The following is an 11,444-nucleotide window of genomic DNA, read 5'->3' on the forward strand; positions in this document are numbered from 1 at the left end:
ATGAATTTGTTTCTCTAGTCTACCCAGACTAACACAGTCTGATTCCACTTTGTTTATATTGATTTCTTCTGATTATTGTTATTGATATAATGATTGATAGAAAAGATTATTTGGAACTATGAAAATAGAGAGTTTGTAAAGCCATTTTTGTTTTCAGCCATTAAAATTGGATTGTTAAATGGGTTTAGGACACGCTTGCAAAAATGGCTCTGAAAAGGTAAGTCCCACCCAGTGTTTTGAGTGCTCAGGACATTGGAAGGTGAAGAGACTTGCTGTTGATAGATTGAAGAAAAAAAGGAAACTCTTTGAATTTTTGAAGTTTGAAATAGTGGTTTTTGTCAGAAGCTGGGAAAAAATCTGGAATCATGAAGAAAACTCCCTAGGCCTGAATATTAAAGGGAGCTGTGGACAGGCTGAAATGCTTGCTAGGTATCCATGTGGATACACTTTTGAGTATAAGTGGAAGAAATGCAGCAATAAAGAGATGGGCTGAGTCTGGCCACTGACACAGTAGACCTGGTTCACAGGGACTAGAGGAGAAAATGGGAGCAGGCTGACCGCTCTGGTGTTCATGACCTAGCACAAGGGGATGGGGTTGTTGAGAATTTGTGATGGAGCCCATGGTCTCAAAGGAAGGCAGCTAATGGGCACCCTGGTGAGGCTAAATGAGGCAACCCACATTGAGTTGACCAGAACCCGACCAGATGAAGAGAAGATATTTGAGCCTGTGAACTGGTGCATATTGCTGCTGTCTTTATGGATGGCCTGTCCTGATTTGACATTGCTATGGATGCAATGTCACAAGGTTCCAACTGGAATGAAAATCCTTCACATCAAAGATTATGATTGTCTCCTCAGAGCACTGGGTTGATGTAAGTGGGCAGTATAGAAATTGGATACCTGAAATTGGGTAGATGAAGGCAAGAAGTGGCTGGCTTACAAGCTTTCATAGGTGGGGGAATATATTCATAGGATTTAGGTGTAGGCGTTACTTAATACAACTGTTAGGCATAGAATATTGTTGTGTTGTTCACCTATATAATATTATGCTTAAATGAGGCCTTGGTACATTTTGAGTTGCATACATTTTAGTTTTATCTTGTTAGGTATAAATATGATTTTCTTATCGTTTTGTTAAAAATTATGTATGGCTAAAGAATTGTGTCAAAGTGGCAAGTTGACAAGGAGTGGTCTGTGGCAGTTATATAATCTGTCAACTTGTGAGGGGGTGGAGTCTAGCCTGTCAACCAGGTCTCAGCTTGATAACCTCCTTTGGAAGTGCTATGGAGATAAATAGCTCACTGGGGGCCAGGAACACTCACTCCCTGTGAGACATTCCTGCTGACAAGACACATGGAGCTATGCTAGAGCCCTGAAGCTGGAGGAGCCATGTGGCGACCCCTGCCAGTGTTGAGATGCTTACACTTCCATTGGATCCATAAGACTTTCAACTCACTGGCCTGTGATCTTTCTGCATTCAGTGTCATTGCGTGTGTTGCGTGAGTCTGAAGAGGAATTTATAGGTTGGTATCAGACATTTGGGCTAATTTCGGATTTATGGACTTGATCTGGGCTGGGATGTTTCCCTGTATTCAATTGCTTATTTATATAAAACTCTTTCTTATACACACGAGTGTCTCTGAATTTGTTTCTCTCATCAACCCAGACTGACACAATGGATTATGCATTGAGCGTAACCAAAAGGTCATCAGTTCGAATCCATCAGCTTCCCTGAGGGAGAAAGATGAGGCTTTCTGTTCCTGTGAAGATTTATATCCTTGGAAACCTACAGGGGCAATTCTACTCAGTCCCATTTGGTCACTATAAGTTGGAATCAACCCAATGGCAATGAGTTACTCTTCTCAGATATCTTTAGAACTAATAGCAATTGTGTGTTTCTTTCTGTTGTAGCTAGGATTGCTATGAGTTGGAATTGACTCAAAGGCACATAACAGCACAACATGTGGTGTGGAAACCAAATTTCTCACAATTGTATCCATAGATAACCTCACAATAAACTGAGAAAACACTGAAGTTGTCAAGAATATATTGACATTGTCATGGATCTGCAATCAATGCTCATGGAACCAGCAGTCAAGAGATCAAAGGCCTGAGCACTCGGTAAATCTGCTGCACAAGACCTCTTTCAAGTGTTGAAAAGCAAAGATATTTCTTTGAGGACTACGGTGTACCTGACCTAAGCCATGGCGTTTTTCAGTCGCGTCACATGCACATGAAGGTTGGACATGGGATAAGGAAGATGGGAGAAGAACCGATGCATCTGAATTATGGTGCTGGCTGCAACAATGGCTCAAACGTAAGAACCATTATGAGAATGACTCAGAACTGAGCAGTGTTTTAATTATACACAGTGTAGCTCTGAGTCAGAACCAACTTCACGACACCTAAACACAACCACAATGTGGTGTGGAAGAGCGCTTCAGCCAGACAGTGAAGGGAAGATCCAGGAAAGTTCCAGTCAGAGGGCTTGACTCTCTGGGCACGTTTTTGGGCATGTTTTTGTCCTGATAAAGAGCCCTGAAGTATTTAGGCTTTACTGCCCTTTTGCCCCATTCGAATTAATCTCCACTACATCACTGATTTGCCATGGGAATTTTGGCCTGGGTCTATCATTTGGTTTTCCCCTTTCAGGCTTCCTAACTGAAAAACCTTATATACCAATCTACCTTCTATAATTAGCCTTATCCCAAGGATGAGGCTTATACAAACATTCTTTAGGGGTAGGTATGCCTGTGTATGAAAGAGTAGTTCCTGTTGAAGAACTTTCTCAAGAGTTAGTAGCAGCTCTTTTGGTCTGAGCTTCCTAAATCTGGCAATAGTTGAGGTTGATGGAAACAAAACTCTTTCCCTGCCACAGTCTCAGGGTGGGGTGCTCGCTGAACTCATACTCTTGGCTACCTTGGATACAGAGGTTATTAGGAAGCCATGGTGGTGGAAAATGTTCAGTACATTATATATGTGAGCTTTCATGCACTGGAATGACAGACTATGTGGTTGAAGAAGTCTATGAATTGGCAGAGCTTAGATGAGAATGTTTTACTCATTGGATACCCTAAGAAGGTCACCTCCCCTCTGGGCCTGAGTTCCTGCATCCATGAGCTATAGCCAGAAATCCTTATCTCCCTGGGGCTTTGTGAGAATGTAATGAGATCATGCATGCAGGACTATTTAATTTCTAATTATTCTATGTGAGGAAGGAAAGGATAAAGACACTCTGGCTAAAGAGATGGATTCAAATCCTGACTCGACTACTTCTGATGCCAGCTCCCATGAGTTTAGTAACTACTACATACCAGGCTCTGTGCATTGTTTTTTTAAAAAAAAAATGCGACTCCTCAGTGTGGATGGACGTATGATCATTACGAGCCTCATTTTCCAGAGGGAGAAATTGCCGGAGGGAGAAGTTACCTCACTTGTCCAAGGCCTCCCAGCTCAGGGTGAAGCCAGGCTGTGTAATTGTAGTCTGTGCTATCTAACAGTGTCCCATTCACATTTTTCCCTTCAGTGTGTACAGTTGTAAAAGAGGGAAATCTTGTGAGGATTGGGAATGATTCTTACAAAATGACTAGCATGGCAGTGCCTAGCATTTCATGGGCAGTTACTGTGTTAACTGTATATATGCTCATTGCCTCATAGTCTACTTTGCAATGTGTCTTTGGGCTCTGGGTGCACATGCCTGCTTGGTCCAGAGAGTGCCAGCGCACTCGCCATGTGTGCAGGCTGACTCTCTGCACACGGATCATCTTGGCACCATTCGGGGGTGGAGCTCTTCCAGATCTTGTCTGCCTTCAGTGCTCCCTTGATTCGATCCTCACTGCTTGTAGGTTACAGAGGATAGGGAAGTGCTCACAGCTCGTTCAGAGGAAGATACCAGTATATAAATAATTTGGTTCTCTCATGTGAATTAATAACACTTAAATTAAAAACCTTGGATATGGAGTGGACATGGACGTGGAGGGTTCATTCCGGTCCATCATAAGCCATGTCTATGGTTTGCAGGCCCTGGACTCCATGCATTTACTTTCTGCACACATACACTATTTTCAGAGATCTGGGCATGCCGTCTAGTGGAACACCACAGCTCAAGCACCTGTGGTCTTCTGGGAAATCAGGGCAACCTCAGTGGAGAGGTGGGAGGACCTGGTGAGCTCAAGGGATTTGTTGTTAAAGCTCAGAAAACAATTAAGCCTTGGAATGAGTTCACCCAGCAGCAGCCAGATGCCCTGCCCAGCACTGCTCTTTAGGGACTCCACATGCTACATTCCCTCAGGTTGATCTTCAGGAAAGGAAAAGAAACCCAAACAGAGAAGATCGTTGCAGCCATTTAAATCAGGACTAACGTCTCTAATTTTCATTACCTAGTAAGGAAGCCTGGTGGCATTGTGGTACATATTGGGCTGTTAACCACAAGGTCAGCAGTTTGAAGCCACTAGGGGAGAAAGAGGAAAAACGGGGTTTTCTCCTCCAGGAAAGAGTTTCAATCTCAGAAATGCACAGGGGCAGTTAGTTCTACCCTATCCTGTAGGGTCTCTATGAGTCGGCATTGACTGGAGGGCTGTGAGCTTGTTTGTTCGGTTTTTAGGAAAGGCAGGTCCCTGGAAACGGACACCGATCTTGTGAAGTAGAGGGTAGGTGAAAAAGAGGAAGGTCCTCAATGAGACGGGCTGAAGCAGTGACTGCAAGCATAGCAATGACGCTGAGGATGTAGAAGGACCAGGTGGTCACTGTGCTTTGTAGAGGGTCACTGTGCGTCCAACTGACTTGACAGCACCTAACAGCAATGATAATTTTGGTGTGTAACAAATGACATATACTAGTTATCTGCTACTCGTTAACAAATTGCCTGGAGTCCTGCCTCCAGTCCAGCAGCTTAAAACAGCGATCATATGCTATCTTGCAGTCTCTGCAAAGATCAGGCTTCTGGGGGAAGCTTAGCTTAGCTGAGTGGTTCTGGCTCTGGGTCACTCATGAGGTTGCACTAAAACTGTCCGTGAGGGTTGCAATTTTATCAGAATTTGAATAGGATAGGAGGGTCAGCAGCTTCCAAAATATCTTGCTTACAGGATGTCATAGGAGGTCTCAGAAGAGTGCCACGTGGTATCCAGAGACCTTCGTTCTCGTCAGGGTGGCGTGAAGGCAACAGAGCACACTGGCGACACTCTTAGAGGGGGTGACACCAAAATGAGCATCTATAATGTTTTTATGCAGTGTTTCACCAGAAACTTACTGTCGTTGTAAAAATACTTCTGTAATTATAACAACAAATTACTTTTACAACTCCGGCTAACAGGTATACCTTACCTACAAAGGCTAAAATTCTGTAAATTTACCTTAAAATTTTTCTAATGTACTCTGGTCAGAACTCTTATTATTACATAGTTATAATGACCCTTCAAATTACATAGTTTTGTCCACACCCTCCAAAACAACACTGCCATTGTTTTCTTTCTTTCTTTCTTTTTTAATTAAAAGATCATTTTACTGGGGACTCTTACAGCTCTTAGAATAATCCATACATCAATTGTATCAAGCATATTTGTACGTATGCGCCCATCATCATTATTATTATTATTTAAATCATTTTACTGGGGGCTCATACAACTCTTATCACAATCCATCCATCCATCCATTGTGTCAAGCAATTTGTACATTTGTTGCCATCATCATTCTCAAAACATTTGCTTTCTGCTTGAGCCCTTGGTATCAGCTCCTCATTTCCCCCCCTCTCTCCCTGCTCCTCCCTCCCTCATGAACCCTTGATAATTTATTATTATTTTGTCATATCTTACACTGTCCGACATCTCTCTTCACCCACTTTTCTGTTGTCCACCCCCCAGGGAGGAGGTTATATGTAATCCATGTAATCGGTTCCCCCTTTCCACTCCACCCTCCCTTCATCCTCCTGGTATCGCCACTCTCACTACTGGTCCTGAAGGGATCATCTCTTCTGGATTCCCTGTGTTTCCAGTTCCTATCTGCACCAGTGTACATCCTCTAGTCTAGCCAGATTTGTAAGGCAGAATTGGGATCATGATAGTAGGGTGGGGAGGAAGCATTTAGGAACTAGAGGAAAGTTGTATGTTTCATTGTTGCTACACTGCACCGTGACTGGTTCCTCTCCTCCCTGCGACCCTTCTGTAAGGGGATGTCCAGTTGCTTACAGATGGGTCTTGGGTCCCCACTCTGCACTCCCCCTCATTCACAATGATTTGATTTTTTGTTCTTTGATGCCTAATCCCTTTCACACCTTGTGATCACACAGGCTGGTGTGCTTCTCCCATGTGGGCTTTGTTGCTTCTGAGCTAGATGGCCTCTTGTTTACCTTCAAGCCTCTAAGACCCCAGATAGCCGGGCACCATCAGTTTTCTTCACCACATTTGTTATGCACCCATTTGTCTTCAGTAATCGTGTCTGGAAGGTGAGCATCATGGAATGCCAGTTTAATAGAACAAAGTATTCTTGCATTGAGGGAGTACTTGAACAAGGCACCTAATTTTGCCACAAAAACAGAATTAAAAATGTGCTGAAAAACTCGGCTTATACTTGAGTATATATGGTATTCTGGCAAACTTCTGGTGGACATTCTCAGTGATTAAATTTCCCTGAAAATTAACCCCCATTGTTTGTGTAAATAGCATCTAGCCACAAAAGGATTGAGTCTGTACAAGTGAATAATTCAGATACTGTGATAAGGACTTAGCCTATATTGACCCAATATATCCTCTCTCAATAGGGTTTTAAAAGTACCAGGTTTTTATTAGTACCAGGGGCTAATCAAAGACAATATTAACAGAAGATCATTATGCCACAGGGGGATGATTAATAAGAATCTACCATAAACTAATGGGGAGGGTTTGAAAGGGAGTCAAAGGCAGATAAAAAAACAAATTAAAAAAAACATAGATCCAGGAATGGCTTTTGGACTCGTGCTAAATCCTAGCTTCAATTTAAGAACAACTAGGCCCTGCTCCATACTCGCCCTCAGGAAGGGAGCACAGAAGATATGGGTGCTATAGCAACGTGTGGTGAGGAAATGAGAGGGTGCCCGGCTATCAGATAAAGTACTGCCTGGGGGTCCAAACAAGCAGCCATCTCAGAAAGATGCCAACTGGGTCCACATGGAAGGAGCACACCATCATTAATCACTGAAGGACGGTAAATCGTATCACCTGAAGTTGAAGGAGGGATTAGTATCAGAGCATACATTGTGAGAATCCGGTTTGCAGAAGGCTATGGATGACAGTGGGAGCCCAAGCTACATTTGTGGGAACTCCATAGAAATCAACCTCCAGTGATCTCCGTCTAGTCACCATTGAGGGATGGGAGGAAAGTGGTTACTAAGTCAACTGCACTGGAGAGATGAGTCTAGAAGGTCAAAGGGATAGCCTGGTTTACGCTCCAACATTTTCTGTAGCTTTGTTGTCTTTGTTGATTCATATTAGGGTTGTCTCAAGAGGTGTTATGTCACCTCCTTGAAGCTGTTATATGTCTTTCTGTCTTTCAGTCTGTGAAACCCAGGATTGATGAACCTATAGGTTCTAGCAAGTAGAATAAGGGTTTCACGGGTGGGATACAGTGGTGGGGGGTGGGGTGGGATAAAAAGGGAGACAATGTCAAGGAGTCTAGGAAGAAAAAGAATGGAAACTGAGTGTGATAGCAATTGTACAACAATGCTTGATGTGAGTAAGTTATGGAATGATATTACATATGTATTAACTCCCAATTAATAATAAATTAAAATAAAAACCCATTTTCATTTAACATCTTTATATAATCTAATAACATGTGATATGCAGATGACACAGCCTTCCTTGCTGATGCTGAAAGCTGGGAGGAGTTGAAGCACTTATTGATGGATTGAACTCAATGTAAAGAAAACAAAAATCCTCACAACTGGGCCAATAGATAACATCATGAAAAACAGAGAGAAGCTTGATGTCAAGGATTTCATCTTACTCGGATCCACTGACAATGCTCATTGAAGCAGTAGCCAAGAAATCAAATGATGCACTGTACTGGGCAAATCTGCTCTTTAAGGAATTCATGAGCAAGTATGTCACTCTGAGGACTAAGGTGCCCCTGACCCAAGTCCTGATATTTTCAATTGTTTCATGCATATGAAAATTGGACATTGAGTAAGGAAGGCTGCAGAATTAATGCATTTGAGTTAGGGTGCTGGCAAAGAATATTGAAAATATCATGGACTACCAAAGAACAAACAAATCTCCCTTGAAAGATGTACTTCTTCTCATGTACTTTGGTCATATTATCAGGAGAGGTCAGTCCTTGGAGAAGGACATCATGCTTGGTATAGTGGAGGGGCATGACAAAGAGGAAGACCCTGGACCCTGGACTACATGGATTGACCCAAAAATGAGTTCAAACATGGCAGCAATTGTGAGGTTGACAGTGTTTTGTTCTTCTGTGCATAGGGTCACTATGAGCTGAACTTGGAAGCACCTAACAATGACAACAACTTTGGACATTGTGATAGGTAGGTTTATTGTGCCACGCTGGCCAATAGGACCATGTGGGATGAATAAGGTCGCAGTTTGATTGGAGGGCAAAGAGACAAATGGCTTGGCAAGGCCCGCCTCTCTCTCTCTTGCTATCTGGTGATCAGACCAGTGTGCGACTGCATTAGCTAGTTCTCTGCCTCAACTTGTGTGCTACACTATCTGTGGGACACCCAATCTGTGGATCCTGTTGCTAGAGTTTGAGGTTCCTTTGAGAAGTACTTTGCCGTGCTGCTGGTGGATACATCGTTTGAGCCTGGGGCTGTCCCATCCTGTGGTCTTGCGGACTGTTGCTGACCCGCCCTGCTGTTGACTGCCTGTGGCTGGACTGCCTGCATTGCCCTCTGGAAGATTCAGCTGCCTGCTTCCTTGCCCTTGGACTGAGCAGCACTCATGAGTTGAAGGACTTCCAGTATATTAACTGTTCCACGGAAGTGAGTTGAACTGAGCCTTCTGTACTGCTGTGTGCACTAATTAGCTGTTATATTCCTTCATGGTGTATATATCTACCCATATATGTGTGTATATATATAAAATCATAAATGTCCTTGTTTTGTTTATTTAGAGAACCACGTCTAACACAGACATGCTATCAGGGTAGATCAATCCCCGAAGCAAGACATTGTGCTCAGTAAAGAATACAGTAAAGGGGGGAAAAAAAAGAAAAACCCTCAATAAATTTAATTGACACAGTGGCTGCAACAATGGGCAAAAATGTAACAAAAAATAGTGAGGCTGGCACAGCACCTGGGGGTTTCATTCTGATGTATATATAAGGTCAATAGGAATCAGAACTCCCTTAGTCTTTCATTTGTCGTACTTCGGTGGCTTGCATGTTGCTGTGATGCTGGAAGCTATGCCACTGGTATTTAAAATACTAGCTATGCCACCCATGGTGAACAGTACTCACTGGATCTAAGAAACAAAAAAACTAAGAACAGACTAGGAAGAAGGAGTAGATGGCCCACTGAAACTCTTACAAATAGCAGTGGAGCATTGCCTTATATAGTACCTGAGGATTGAAAGACAGTCATAATATGACTGAGGAAGAGCTGCACCCTCAAAGGAGAGTCAATCTTAATGACATGGATGGAACAAAGCTTTCGGGACCCTCATTTGCTGATAGGGCATGACTCAATGGGAAGAAACAGCTGTAAACATCTATTAATAACCATAACATGAAATAATTGAATTATGGAATAATTAATGGAATATATGAATTATGAATCCAGAAAAAAAATCAAAGTCTTCAAAAATGAAATGGAACACATAAAGATAGATATCCTAGGTATTAGTGAACTGAAATGGACCAGACTTTGTCATTTAAAATCAGACAATCATGTGTTTTACTCTGCTAGGAAAGTTAAATTCAGGAGAAATTGTGTCACATTCCTCATCAAAAAAGAACTTTTAAAAAGATCTATCTTAAAGCACAATACTGTCTGTGAGAGGATAATATAGATAAGCCTATAAGGAAGACCAGTTATTAATACAAGTAGTTTTTAAAGTCACACATCAACCACTGAAACCAATGATGAAGAAACTGAAGAATTCTACCAACTATGTCAGCTTGAAATTTATCAAACATGCAATCATGATGTATTGTTAATTACTGGGGATTAAAGTGAGAAAGTTGGGAATAAAGAAGGATCAGTAGTTGGAAAATATGACCACGGTGCTAGAAAATTAAGCTGGGGCATCATATGAAACAAAACTGAAAGATCTATGATTTCACCATGGCAACTACTTTTTCTTTTTCAAAAACATAAATGGCAACTATATACTAGGACCTTGCCAAATGTACCACACAGAAGTCAAACTGACGACACCTGTGGAAGGAGACCATGGAGATGTTCAATAGCGTCAGCTGAAACAAGGCCGAGGGCTAACTAAAAAGACCATCAAGCTCTGCTCCAGCTCCGCGGATCCGTCGGCCCGCTCCGCCCCCATCTGACTCGCACCGTGGCCAACAGTGAGCGCACCTTCATCGCCATCAAGCCTGACAGCGTGCAGCATGGCCTGGTGGGCGACACCATCAAGCGCTTTGAGCAGAAGGGCTTCTGTCTGGTGGGCGTGAAGCTTGTTCAGGCCTCCGAGGAACACCTGAAGCAGCACTACGTTGACCTGAAAGACTGCCCCTTCTTCCCAGGGCCGGTGAAGTACATGAACTCGGGACCAATTGTGGCCCTGGTCTGGGAGGGGCTGAATGTGGTGAAGATGGGCGGGTGATGCTGGGAGAGACCAACCCAGCGGATTCTAAGCCAGGCACCATCCGAGGGGACTTCCATGTTCAAGTTGGCAGGAACATCATTCATGGCAGTGATTCGGTCAAGAGTGCCCAGAAAGAAATCAGCCTCTGGTTTAAGCGGGAGGAACTGGTGGACTACAAGTCTGTGGCTGTGACTGGATCTATGAGTAAGAGACGGACAGAGCAGTCCCGTCCCCGTGGGCCCGTTGGCACTGTGCCTGTCCTGTGTACAGCTCTTCTTCTGGGGCTGGAAGCAGTAGGACTGATGTCCTGTCTTCTTCCAAAGCACACTGACCAATAAAATAAAGGCTTTGGAGAAAAAAAAAAAAGAGCATTCAATATGCAACTTCAGATTGAAGTGTAAGAAAATTAACACACACCTGTGAGAGCCAAACCCGAGTTTAGAGACCATCGGAAGAATGCATTTGGTGCATTGAACAGCCATGACTGAGGCCAGATAGAGTTGTGGAATGACATCAAGAACACCACACATGAAGAAAACAAAGGGTCATTAAAAAGACCAAGATCATTCTAAGAAAGAACAGAAATGCGCTATTCATTGAATGAGACTGTGTGTGTCCTTAGACTCAACTTTGATGACCCATGACCATGAGCTCGCTGTTGCACTCTCTCTCTCTGAGGGAGGTCCTCCAGTTCTC

At 43.1% G+C, this 11,444-nt stretch overlaps 1 pseudogene; it reads left to right on the top strand.

Moving 5' to 3' along the window:
• Window positions 1-178: 178 nt before the first annotated feature.
• LOC101643465 lies at window positions 179-10,956 on the top strand (annotated as a pseudogene).
• The last annotated feature ends 488 nt before the right edge of the window (window positions 10,957-11,444 follow it).

Source organism: Echinops telfairi, unplaced genomic scaffold (assembly GCF_000313985.2).
Source record: "Echinops telfairi isolate 266 unplaced genomic scaffold, ASM31398v2 ScPeMD7_7422;HRSCAF=8460, whole genome shotgun sequence".
Classification (NCBI taxonomy): Eukaryota; Metazoa; Chordata; class Mammalia; order Afrosoricida; family Tenrecidae; genus Echinops; species Echinops telfairi.